Consider the following 14,170-nt stretch of genomic DNA (forward strand, 5'->3'; position numbering starts at 1 on the left):
AAGGCAAGGAACTGGCATGGCTGAGTCAAGACCTGCTGGTCAAACTAAAGGGCAAGAAGGAAATGCTCAGGCAGTGGAAACAGGGACAGGTATCCTGGGATGAGTACAGGGATGCTGCCTGACTGTGTAGGGATTGGGGTCAAGAAGGCAAAAGCGTGTCTGGAGCTGAACTTGGCAAGGGAAGCAAAAGATAATACGAAGGCCTTCTACAGGTGTGCCAGACAGAAAAGGAAGGTCAAAGAAAGCATACTTCACCTTGATGAGCAAGACTGGCAGACTGGTAACAATGTATGAGGAGAAGGTTGAGGTACTCAATGACTTCTTTGCCTCAATCTTCATTGTCAATATCTCTTCCCAAACCTCTCAAGTAGATGGCCTGTAAGACCGGGACTGGAGGAGCAAAGCCCCTCCCACTGTAAGAGAAGATCAGGTTCAAGACCACATGAGGAACCTGAACATACACAAGTCTGTAGGACCCGACGAGATGCATCCCAAAGTTCTGAGGGAATTGGCTCTCTCCAGAGATTTGAAAAGTCCTGGCAGTCAGGTGAAGTCCCTGGTGACAGGAAAAAGGGAAATATTACACCGATTTTTAAAAAGGGCAGCAAGTAGGACCCTGGGAACTACCGACCTGTCAGCCTCACCTCTGTGCCTGGGATGATCATGGAACAGATCCTCCTAGAAGCTCTGCTAAGGCACAAGGGGGACAGGGAAGTGATTTGAGACAGCCGGCATGGCTTCACCAAGGGCAAGTTCTACCTGACCAACCTGGTGGCCTTCTAGGTTGGAGTGACCACATCAGTGAACAGGGAGGAGATACCGGTGCCGTCTGTCTGGATTTCGGTAAGGCCTTTGACATGGTCCCTCACAACATCCCTCTCTCAGTTGGAGAGATAAGGATTTGATGGGTGGACTGCTCAGTGGATGAGGAATTGGTTGGATGGTTGCATCCAGATGATAGTGGTCAACGGCTCAACATCGAGATGGAGATCGGTGACGAGCTGTGTCCTCAGGGGTGCGTATTGGGACTGGTACTCTTTAATATCTTCATCAGTGACATAGACATTGTGATCAAGTGCACCCTGAGCAAGTTTGCAGATGACACCAAGCTGAGTGGTGTGGTTGACACACCCTGAGGTATGAGATGCCGTTCAGAGGGACCTGGACAAGCTTGAGAAGTGGACCTGTGTAAACGTCGTGAGGTTCAACAAAGCCAAGCGCAGGGTCCTGCACCTGTGTTGAGGCAATCCCCGGTATCAATACAGGCTGGGGGATGAAGGGATTGAGAACAGCCCTGCCAAGAAGGATTTGGGGGTGTTAGTGGGTGAAAAGCTGGATACAAGCCAGGAATCTGCACTCACATCCCAGAAGGTCATTTTTACAATGAGGGTGGTGAAATATTGGAACAGGTTGCCCAGAGACATGGTAGATACCACATCCTTGGAAACATTCAAGGTCATGTTGGATGGGGCTCTGAGCAACCTGATCTAGTTGCAGGTGTCCCTGTTTATTGCAGGGGTGCTGGACTAGATGACTTTCAAAGGTCCTTTCCAACCCAGGGTATTCTATGATTCTACGATAATATTTACTTTTGTTTTTATCATGTTATGGGATGATCACGTGTCCTAAACTGCCAATTTTCACAGAATCACAGAATCACTAGGTTGGAAAGGACCTTTAAGATCATCAAGTCCAACCATTAATCCAGCACCACCATGTCCCCTAAACCATGTCCTGAAGCGCCACATCCACACGTTTTTTGAACACTTCCAGAGATGGCAACTCCACCACCTCCCTGGGCAGCCTGTTCCAATGCCTGACCACCCTCTCAGTGAAGAAATTTTTCCTAATATCCAATCTAAACCTCCCCTGGCGAACTTGAGGCCATTTCCTCTTGTCCTATCACTAGTTACTTGGGAGAAGAGACCAACACCCTCGTCGCCATAACCCCCTTTCAGGTAGTTGTAGAGAGCGATAAGGTCTCCTCTCAGCCTCCTCTTCTCCAGACTAAACAACCCCAGTTCCCTCAGCCACTCCTCATAAGACTTGTGCTCCAGACTCCTCACCAGCTTCGTTGCCCTTCTCTGGACACGCTCCAGCACCTCAACATCCTTCCTGTAGTGAGGGGCCCAAAACTGAACACAGTATTCAAGGTGCGGCCTCACCAGTGCCGAGTACAGGGGCACAATCACTTCCCTACTCCTGATGGCCACACTATTCCTGATACAGGCCAGGATGCTTTTGGCCTTCTTGGCCACCTGGGCACACTGCCGGCTCATATTCAGCTGGCTGTCAACCAGCACCCCCAGGTCCCTTTCCGCCCGGCTGCTCTCCAGCAACTCCTCCCCAAGCCTGTAGCATTGCATGGGGTTGTTGTGGCCAAAGTGCAGGACCCTGCACTTGGCCTTATTAAACCTCATACAGTTGGCCTCTGCCCATCGATCCAGCCTGTCCAGATCCCTCTGCAGAGCCCTCCTACCCTCCAGCAGATCAACATTCCCACCCAACTTGGTGTCATCTGCAAACTTACTGAGGGAGCACTCAATTCCCTCATCCAGATCATCAATAAAGATATTGAATAAGACCGGCCCCAGAACCGAGCCCTGGGGAACACCGCTTGTGACTGGCCGCCAGCCGGATTTAACGCCGTTCACCACAACTCTCTGGGCTCGGCCATCCAGCCAGTTCCTCACCCAGCGAAGAGTAAACCCGTCTAAGCCACGAGCCGCCAGTTTCTCCAGGAGAATGCTGTGGGAGATGCTGTCAAAGGCTTTACTAAAGTCCAGGTAGACAACGTCCACAGCCTTTCCGTCATCCACTAGGCGGCTCACCTCATCATAGAAGGAGATCAGGTTGGTCAAGCAGGACCTGCCTTTCATGAACCCATGCTGGCTGGGCCTGATCCTTTGGTTGTCCTGCACATGCCCTGTGAGCACTCTCAAGACAAACCGCTCCATAATCTTCCCTGGTACAGAGGTCAGGCTGACAGGCCTGTAGTTCCCAGGATCCTCCTTCTGGCCTTTCTTGTAGACAGGCGTCACATTGGCAAGCCTCCAGTCTTCTGGGACCTCTCCTGTTAACCAGGACTGCTGATAAATGATGGAGAGTGACTTGGCAAGCTCCTCCGCCAGCTCTCTCAGTACTCTCGGGTGGATCTCATCAGGCCCCATAGACTTGTGGGTGTCCAGGTGGCTTAGCATGTCCTTGACTGCTTCCTCCTGGATTATGAGTAGTACATTGTGTTCTCCATCCCTGCCTTCCAGCTCAGGGGGCTGAATACCCTGCGGATACCTGGACTGGCTATTAAAGACTGAGGCAAAGAAGGCATTAAGTACCTCAGCCTTGTCCTCGTCCTTGGAGACAATGTTCCCTGCCATATCCAGTAGGGGATGGAGATTCTCCTTGGCTCTCTTTTTTGGTGTTAATATATTTGTAAAAACATTTTTTATTATCCTTTACGACTGTGGCCAGATCCACTGCCTTCCTAATTTGTAGTATGGTATCCTAATATGTAGTATTACAAGAGAGATACTTTAGAACAATGGTCAGCAGGCTGGAAAATAAAATATAAATAGTATTAAAAATGTAAATTCAATTATTCTATGGAACACATAGATTAGCTTGAGGAAAAAACAATAAAGTCACCATGTCTATCGTGTTTCATTCTTATTTATTATTCACAACTAGTATAGTAGAGAGAAAAGTGAAGAAAAATAAAAGGGTAGTTTACAATTCATAAATTGTGATGTACCTGCGTATTTATCACTTAGATCCAGAGATGGTATGAGATGCCATCTTGCTCAAAGTTTTAGTGACTCAAGAAAATACCAACATTATTACAATATACAGAGATAGATCTTCTATTAATTCTGATGTATTATACCACATGAATTCACTAAAGAAGTAAGTCAGATTGTCTAATTATAACTTTATTCTATGTAAAAGTTGAAAAATGAAATTTCTGCTCAGCCTTTTATGTTATTTTCTGACAGTCAGCAGACAACTTCAGAGACTAGCTTGAACTGTCAAAATAATTTATATATATTAAATGTCAATGCAACTCAGGAAGAAGATAAAAATTTGCTTTCAATATGACATTTATATGCCAGTGCTTGATTTAGATATGCAGAGGTAGCAAGACATGTTAGCTAAAAGCAGTTATGCAGCATATTTCTAAACATGATGTCCCATTTATGTTGAAAATGATGTGGACTGAATCAATTAGGAGAAACAAGTGAGTTCCAAGAAGTACTTAAAAAAGCTGTGGAGTTGCTTAGTAACCTGATGTTATACTTCATTTCCCAACAGAACTATAAAACTGTCAGACCGGTAATGGGGAGCTCCCCAAGATAAATGGTGCCTCATGTGTTTGCCAAAAGCATGATTATATTAAATTTGTTATACGTAACTGTTGGGAGTCATGCATATACATATAGTAACACATGCAACAGGGCAATTCTCAAAGAATATGCACTTTGTCATAAAAATCCCATACTTTCCCTCCTTAAATGTATTATCTTGTCAAGCAGAAGGAACTGAATCCAGAATGCCTAAGGGGAAAATTCTAATCCGGCTCTTTCTTAGTGATATATTTACCTGACATTAGCTTTGTTCTTCACTGACAGTAATCTAGCATAATATACTGTATGCATCCTTGACTCAGAAATTTAGCTTTTTTTGCCTGAAACCTCTTTGAGAACCCTAAAGAAGTCATCATGTAGTCTTGTATCATAGGAGTTTGCTTTCACAGGATAGCAAAATAGATGTCTCTTAAATTTCAGTAGAAATTCAAGTTTTTTTCAAGTACTTTTAATGAAAAATGCAAACATACTGAGGGGAAGGGTATCAATCTTGCTTCCTCAACAACTGAGTTACCAGTTGCTAAATCTATTTTCTTTTTAGGAATAGAAACAATTTCTCAAATGGAGAGAACTAAATCTGATATTTCATGAAAAATCTAGTCTAAAAATCAGCCACAGGAGTTCTGCTGGAGCCTGAGGTGAGTGTAATTTAGTTATTCCAAAATACTTTATAAACAGGGAAAAACACAAAATATCTAATATAATAGGGTCAGCTTGTCAGTTGAGGTGAAATGCACTTTTGAAGTTAGTCCAGCTATGTTGATTATATTTACTCCAGAGTTCAGCCAATTTGATTTTTTTTTGCCAGAAACATAATAATGACATATTTCTAAAGAAAAATGACTAAATGGAACAGAAGGTTCTTGTCTTTTTTAAAAAGTACTTTATTGAATTCAATCCAAGTAACTTTCACACTGTCTTCAGTTCTTAAGAAACTTAAGTGCTCCTGAAAATCTCCTTTAAGACCACAATTTGTTGTTCACTTCTCTAAATGGCAGAACTAGAACAAGATAGTTCACAGTGCTGAAAATGAAAACAGCCCTAAAATATATAGTGAAAGATGTAATGATTTTTTTTTTTTTAAAGTGTGCATAGGTAGAGATGGCAGATAAAATGGCTGCAGTCAGATCAAGGTGCCAGGTATTTGTGGGTGTTTAAAACTTGTATCTGAATTATAATTGAATTAAACAAATGTGAGAGGGTAGAGCACTAGAAGTTAATGTGGGCTACAGTAAAAAAGACCATATCTGATCTTCCTATCTCTTTACTGCTATCTCTATACTGATATGATTTTTAGCATATCCTTTAAACCTACAGTCTTTATATTGCTTAATTTTTAATCAGTAGAAATCATAGAATAATTATTTTCTTGTTACAATTGAACATGACATTCATGAAAACACTTTCTTATTTTCCAACACTGGGAAATTGATACTTGCAAGTGCTTGATTTCTTAGCATAATACCATGATAATTCATAGGTGCACCAGGAAATTATTTTGCATTGTGTTTCCTTGCCTTGCTGTTCTTCAGTTAACTAGTGTATTCTCCCTTTTCAGCAAAGATTCTAGAAATTATTAAAGGACTCAATGAAATTTAAACAGGAAATATTGAGATTGTTCAGATTTATATTTTTTTCTGACCAAATTCCCTAATTTTGGTCTGTATCCTTAGCTCCATTGATTAAAACTAGACTAAAATTTATGGAGCACTTGAGTAGGTAATGTCACAAAATAATTTCTTACCAGTTTACTCATAACTTGATGTACAAGCAGCAAATTGTAGATTTCAAAATATACTATTTTGGCTTTTAGTGAGCCAAGTAGTTGATGGCTCTATGTTAGCAATATAGCTAGTTTTAATTCCATTGGCAAATTCCTTTGCATAGGGTAATAAAATTTCCTCATTTTATTTTTTTTTTAATACTTTAACAAGTCTTTCCGTGTATTATTTTTATAAGTTTTCTGCGCTAAAATGTTTATGCATTATTCATCAGGTATAGTAAACAAACCAAACAGCGTTTTAAAGACTTCTGTATACAATTTACTACATGATATAGTTTTAATTTATAATAAATTTATTCTTTAATATAAGTTTTAAGAAAAAATGAAGGAAATTTCAGAGTTTGAAATTAAAATGTCTAATAACTACCTATAAAATAAACTTTAACTTGTTCCATCTTTTTTGGTATATGGACATATGGATTCAGAAGACCTACTCAGCTCACTTACAGAACAAATTAAGTTTGTTTCTATGAATCTGCTTACAAATATTAAAAGCAGATCACAAAATATGAAAAGAAGAACAGATTTGTAAAGATTGCATTGTGATCTTTGTTCCATGTATGGAGTACCACTAGTACTAGAATCTGGAGATGTCCGTTGTAAATGAAGGTCAGATGTGATGCAAGGTTAATTCTTATGTATGTAATGCATTTATAGACAATATAAGCAGTGTGAAAAGATAGAAGATGCTCCAATTTTTATGGAAAATTTTTCAAGGAGAAAAGGGGCACTTTACACTGTAGTTAATTTTTGAAAGGTGTCTCCAGAAGGCAATGCACCCCATTGACATTAGATGACAAGGAAAAATCACTTTGATAAATTGAATCCTAATGTGAACAGTGACTGAGAAAATTTTATTTTCTTACTGAAAAGACGGCTAAACCACGACACCTGCTAACCACATGAGGATGTTTGGAGTATTTTTTTTTTTCACTTCCAATTGAAAAACTTCTTGTTCGACTTTTATCACAGGAAGTTGTTTTTTTGTTTTAATATTGTGTAATCCTCAGATATAAAAATGTCTACAGATTAAAAAGTAAAGAAATTCATTACAGAAAGAAGTCCTAGTTTTAGATGTCCTCCTTTCTGAGGAGTATTGCAGGTATTTAAGGATGGTTTCCATAGAGTGCCAGAGCTCTTGATGACCAGGTGTAAGAAATCAGGAAAGGGAGGCAAGAGCCTGTCATGGCCTGGCTGAGACCTGCTGGCCAAATTAAAGAACAAGAAGGAAATACACAGGCAGTAGAAGCAGGGACAGGTAGCCTGGGATGACCACAAGGACGCTTCCCGATTGTGTAGGGATGAGGTCAGGCGGGCCAAGGTGTGGCTGGAGCTGAACTTGGCAAGGGATGCAAAGAATAATAAGAAGGGCTCCTACAGGTATGTCAGTCAGAAAAAGGATGTCAAAGAAAACATACCCCCCTTGATGAGCAAGACTGGCAAACTAGCAACAACAGATGAGGAGAAGGCTGAGGTACTCAGCGACTTCTTAGCCTCAGTCTTCACTGGCAGTGTCTCTTCCCACACCTCTCATGGGGATGGACTGCAAGATGGGTACTGGAGCAATGTCCCTTCCACTGTAAGAGAAGATCACGTTAGAGACACATAAGGAACCTGAACATACACAAGTTTATAGGCCCTGACAAAATGCATTCCCTATGATTCTATACTTTTTATGGTGAGATGTTTGGTGCTGTGGATGAGTAAGAGCTGTGGTTGCTATATAACAATTTTGGGAAGGCCTTCCATGTAAAGTTCCATAGTGTACATACAATCATCTGGTGAATTATGTCCTGGACAAGATAGGTGGAAGGCTGGCTGGACTGTGTTCTGCACCAGGGGCAAAGGAGAGTGAGGTAAAAGAGAGAGAAATAGAAATGGTGCAGGGTTCTTTCTGCATCTCAGTAAGAAAGGTCCAACAATAAATGGCTTCATAAGATAACTGCTTTAATAAGTCAGAGTAAGAAGAGGAATACAGATGGCAAGTAAATCTTATATCTCTTCAGATGCTGTGCCCAGCATCTGAACCATTACAAGAAAACAACTCTGCTCCTATAGGATGCTCTCATGAGAGCTTCTTCCTGCACTTTTAGGTAAAGGCAAGGCCATGGGGGTGGTGCAATCACTGGTACCAAGTGGGAGTTTCCTGCAGACTCTTCTGTTACAATTAGAGGACCGAGTTTATCCTGTATGGAATATGTGCAGTACAACACAGGCCTGAAGACCACAATGGACAAGCAGCACAGCACAGGCCTGGGACTGCTCAGGTTAACTACTGTGAGGTCCACTAACTTCCAACATGCAATGCTCTCCTGGTCAGGATCAATGCATTCCACCCTTTGATCCACATACAGTTTATCTTTCCCACAGACACATTATAAATTACAGACTACATTAGTAACATACAGGCTTCCCAAGCCCTAAGTGCAAGTCCCAGCAGAGCAGTCATGGCCTTGTCCAAGTTCACTGACTCCTCATGTACACTATTTTCAGCAGGATTGCCATATCGACTGCCAGGCTCAAAGTGTTGTGATCAGTGGTACGAAGTCCAACTGACAGACATTTACTGGTGACATCCCTTGTGGAACAGTAGTGGGACCAACATTGTTCGATACCTTTATTAATAACCTGACCAGCAGGATGGAGCACTCCATCAGCAAGTTCATATATAACACCAAATTGGACAGAGTGCTCAATGGTTAGGGGGCTGGAACACAGGACGTTTGAGAGGCTGAAAGAGCTGGATTTGTTCAGCTTTAAGAGAAGGCTGAGTGGAGAACCTTTTGCTGTCTGCAGCTACCTAATGAGAGGCTATAGAGAAGATGGATTCAGATTCTTCTCAGAAATGCAAAGTCATAGAATAAGAGGCAATAAACACAAAAACTTGGATTTTCTTATTAGAGAAAAGGAAAAATTATTTTATTGTGAGAGTGGTCAAATATTGGGAGAGAGGCTCAGAAAGGTTGTGGAGTCTCCATTCTTGGAGATATTCAGACCTTGGCTGGGGAAGGCACTGATCATGCTTGTTCAGTTGTCCCTGCTCTGAGCAGGGATTTGGACTAGATGACATTCAGAGTACCTTTCCAACCCAAATTGCTCTGTGATTCCATGATCAGGTATCACTGATGAGTTTTTATCTGAATGCAATTAAAAACCTTAAGTGCAAGAATTATTCTTAAACTATTTGTTTCATTTTCAGAGACTACCATGTATTTTTAATTACTATGTCTTCTGTAAACAGAAAGTTAGGTTTTGGTAGGAGAAAGCATAATGTTCCTACTTATGCATATTTTTCAATGGGACTCAAGCTAAATTATGCACTTCTGCAAATGCTTTGCACAGCTAACTCAATGTAAGAACTCATTTTGTCTACTAAAACTGATGGCAGATTTGTATTTGTGAAATATTTGAATTAAGTGAAGGAAATGGTGCTTAAAGTGTGGCAACTGTTTAATCAGTGAGTAATTTAATCTTAATGTGTGAAGTATTTTTTATGGGCTCATTTATGATAACAGACGTTCAAGGCTCAATCAATCTAAGCAATAGATTTATGGTATATTTAGTCATAACATATCCAGTGTAAGTACTCCTATTTATTACTATTCACAGTTTAATTCTCCTTTTTTTCCTCCATACAATTTGCAGCATGCAACTAAACTCATATAAAGGACTTATCAGAATTTTTCAAACAGCATTTATTCACATCTGTCTCAGCATACTTTTACATTCAGATTTTGGACTTCAAAACACAAGACTATTATCTAATTTGCGTAATTATATGAATAGAAGGGTGTCCATCTTTCTCCCATTTCAAAGAAACAATTAGAGAAATCATTAACCCAGAAATTGATCCATTCCTCTGCAACTTCTTTGTTTTTGTCAAAATATTGGGGTCTATTTTTTAGTTTACATATTTCTGATTTTCCCTCATAAGCTGATCATTTCCCTTCTGTTTCTTGAAATACTATGCCAAAGAATTAACACTGGAAATTATGATCCTCTGACTACTAACAGAGGCAAATAAACCGTAGATGCTTGGATACATCATAAATAATATTCCAATTTTACATACTCTGGAAGTCCTCCATAATTATAACGTGTAGTCATCAAGAGTGTGTTTATAGATGCAGAAGATAATCTGAGAGAGAAACAATTGTCACCTAAAGGGATATATACCCTGTGGTTAATTACCCTTAATTGTTAGTATGCTACTTTTAACTGGATTTCTTCCCAGTTAGATAAAAAACTGATGTGATTTTCATACATAATTTACTTGAATTTTCTGAATAAGAGAGGAAAAGATATGGGTTCAAGAAGTGCAATTCTTAACATAAGACATTTTATATGATGTCCAAGATACCTGTACCATTAATATATAGAGGCTGAAGACTTCTGCTTCACTAGCAGAGGATGAACAGTTATCCAAATATTTTTTGGATATAAAAATATTACCTGTGATTCTAGACTGCTAATTTACACATAGCATCTGCAGGGTCTGTAAAAGAATGAACATCCTAACATTCTTCTCAAGCCCTGAAGAGTTCATCTGACATGCAGGACACATTATGACTACGCTAGATGAAGAAAATATCTGTGGTGGAATGTGGCTATATGAATGTGCAGAATTAAAAAGGTTAACATTATGATGAAATTCTGCATTTAGGTAATTAACAAAAGAGTAAATGTACAGAACTTCCTAATAACTTTGATCTGAAAGTTAGAAAAAAGTTCCAAATCTCATTTGTGACCTTTTCTGTATGATACTTAAATGACCGTTTAGTAGGAAACTGTAAGGTGTTTTCTATTTGAGACTGCATAGGGACTGTTTTCTTTCAAATCTACCTGAATGGCCAAAAATATGAATTGTGATAGATCAGAAAAAAATTTCCCTTCCCCCAAAATTGCAAACAAGCTTTCAAAGTGTTTTCATTCTTAATTGTTTTGTTGGGTTTTGGTTTTTAAATTGGAGAAACTGAAATATATTTAATAACCTAGCAGAGGCCAAGGTCCAATATTTTGCTTTAGTTAAGCTAGGTAGACATATGTTTCATAACAAATTACCTGTAATTTACTGGAACATCTTCCTGTTTCTTTTGCCCTACTTCATGTTACTATGGTTAATTTTAACAAGGCTTCTCCCAGCTAGATCTGCATCAACATTTCTTTGTTCCTTCTGACCATTTTAGCTTCTAACTATAGGTCTTTATTATGTTGAATATCTCTCTGCTTTCTTATGTTAGGAAAAGGACTCCTGATTATCTTCCTCAAAACCCATAATTTGGGATGGCATTAAATTAAGCATAACTTGGGCTGTACCCAACTTCTAAACCCTGTGGCAATCAATCATGTCAGTTTAGTTGTGAATGTGCCAGTTTGTTCATATTTTAAACTACACAAATAAGATTAGTTTGCTACTGACTCTTCCATAATACACTCTGGCTATGTAACTGAATTCAAATCCTTGAAGGTCAGTATGACCAGAACTTTCCTTTGGATTTAAAATACTTTTTTCTTTCACAGTAACTACCGTTGAAAAAAAAGACCGAGACTATCAGATAGATAGGGAAAAAAAACCAAACCCCAAACAAAAAAACAAAATGTCTTTTGGATACTGACAAATGAGATACAATTTGTAGTCACTTTTGAAAGTAAGACTCCCGTTTCTCCATTCTTTAATATGCTTAAGTGCGCAGTATTTCCCATTTCCCTTTGCTTATGTTGTATGCACAGGGTATTATGTACAGGGTATTAAAAAAATACCTGCTTTTAGGTTACAAAGGTATTTGATTTGATATAAATAAATGCTCCAAAATATTAAAATATTAATTTAAGCTTTTGAGAGATAATGAACTTGAAGAAAAAATGAAGTATGAAATATATTTCAGGTTTTCTTACAAAGTATTACTCTTACTGAAGAAGAAGCTGCATTATATTTTGTTGCAAATATTATATATGATAGCAGGTAAATTGTTTGTTTTCCACAAAGTAATGAGAAAGATAAATAAAATTAAACCATTTGCCAGTTTGGTTTTTTTTAAAACCCAACAAAAACATTGATCTTTTTCAACCAAATGTCCTTATTCTGTCTACCTTTGTTTTCGGGAAATATTGTGTCCAGATAGATTGTAATTGGTGAAAAACTTTCCACGGATTTCAGTTGATTTAGTCAGACATGCATGTTTCAAGTGAGAAGAAATTAAAAATGTGGGACACACAAATCTCTTGTTGGCATAATTAATATAAAACTCTATTTACCAACATTATTTAAATTAACTGAATAAAATAAACTTTTTATTGTGCAATTATCACATAACAAGAGGACATTTATTGAAAATTAATAATAAGTTATAAATTGTATTGATGAACTGAGAGTCTGGGATTCTAGTCCAGAACTTATCTTACCAGTTAATAAAATTCCTGGTAAATCAACCAACTTCAGATTATGAAATACAAAATGTGCTACCATGACTTCTATGAGAATTTAACACCACAAAACAAGGCAGAATTTTTGTGTATTGCATATACTCTTAACCTTTCGTTTGAGAATAGTGGTTAGTTGGTCCAGCATTTTCTCCCTTTTCTTCCTTCTTTTCTTAATATCTGTTCCAGCTGCTTTTCTCCTTCCCTTCTACTCTTTGTTTGTGGGTTTTGTTGTTTGTTTGTTGCTTTTTTTTAATCAATAATTTATTTGATTTAATTATTTAATATTAAAAGATATTTAAATGTTATTTTTGTAACTATTAGTATCATGTTGTGCTTAAAATGGCTATATTACTATAGGATTTATTTTTATTTTTGGACAGGGGAAAAACAAAAAAAATATTTTCATTGGTAAAGACTTCATTAAAATAGGTGGGGAACCATCTATTTTATGATTTTTAATCTATGGATGAAAAAATAAATATTATTGCCTTTTCTTTTAAAATGCAGAAACAAAAGCAAATATATATATACATGTGCATGCCTATATATATGTGTATATGTTTGTGTGTGCACATCTAGATGTTATTATATGTGTAAATAACAATTTAAAAAATCAGAATTGACTGTCCTAGGTTTAGCTTTTATTGCTGATGGTGCTTTCCTACAGGATTTGTTCTTTTTCTGCAAGTTTTATTTAGCTTTCTATTATCATATTATCACATAATGGAGCAAAGAAAAACAATTAGTCATTGGGATTTGAAACTATTAACCCACTGATTATGTTGCATATCTAACAGAGGTGTTTCTAATTTTCCTATATTTAATCTGTGCTTTATATCTGGGCAAGAAATGGTGATTACTGTGTTGGGTGGCAATTATAATGCTGTAATCTTCATTATGAAGTTAGGGGTTTATAACAACTACCTCCTGTCAGTATACAGAATCTTTTCTTTGCTAAGGAAACAGTATCTGTGACTGCCTTTCAAATATCTATGAGATAAGTTATTTGGAAGACATTTCACACTATTGTTGCTTATGTTAATATTTACCATTAGCATACTATTAAGCCTATTATTAATTTTGCTGTAGAAGTACAATAAGTAAAGGGTAAAGGAGAGTTCAGACAATAAAGTAATTTTAATTCTTTGAAATAAAAATTATCTCAAAACATGTTTTAAATTCCTACATAGAAATATATGAAATAAGAAATTTCTTCACTCTTGACATCAAGTAACTCCACCTGTGAAATTCTTTTTGGAGCAAACTTTAGGTCTGTTTTCTTCATCTGGAAGGCTAAGCTTAGTATATTGAGAAGAGTTCTTTTCATCTACCTTGTAACAACCAGACAAACAAAAGTAATAGACTCGATTTTTTCAGTACCTACTAAGAATCCATTCAGAAGACAGATAGGGATTGTAAAATTTGGGATTCTTGGTTGCTTTTGTTTGCTGGTATTGTTTTGTTTTGGAGGAGGGACACGCACTGCAGAATGCAAAATTTATTTTTACTTAGAGTTGCAGCTGAAGTTGTATCAACAGAGAGGTAAATGGGAACTTTTTTTGGTTTACATACTTGGACTTTCTTTACAACTTGTATTGAAGTT

Source organism: Phaethon aethereus, assembly GCF_964289735.1.
Source record: "Phaethon aethereus genome assembly, chromosome: 4".
In the NCBI taxonomy this organism is placed as follows: domain Eukaryota; kingdom Metazoa; phylum Chordata; class Aves; order Phaethontiformes; family Phaethontidae; genus Phaethon; species Phaethon aethereus.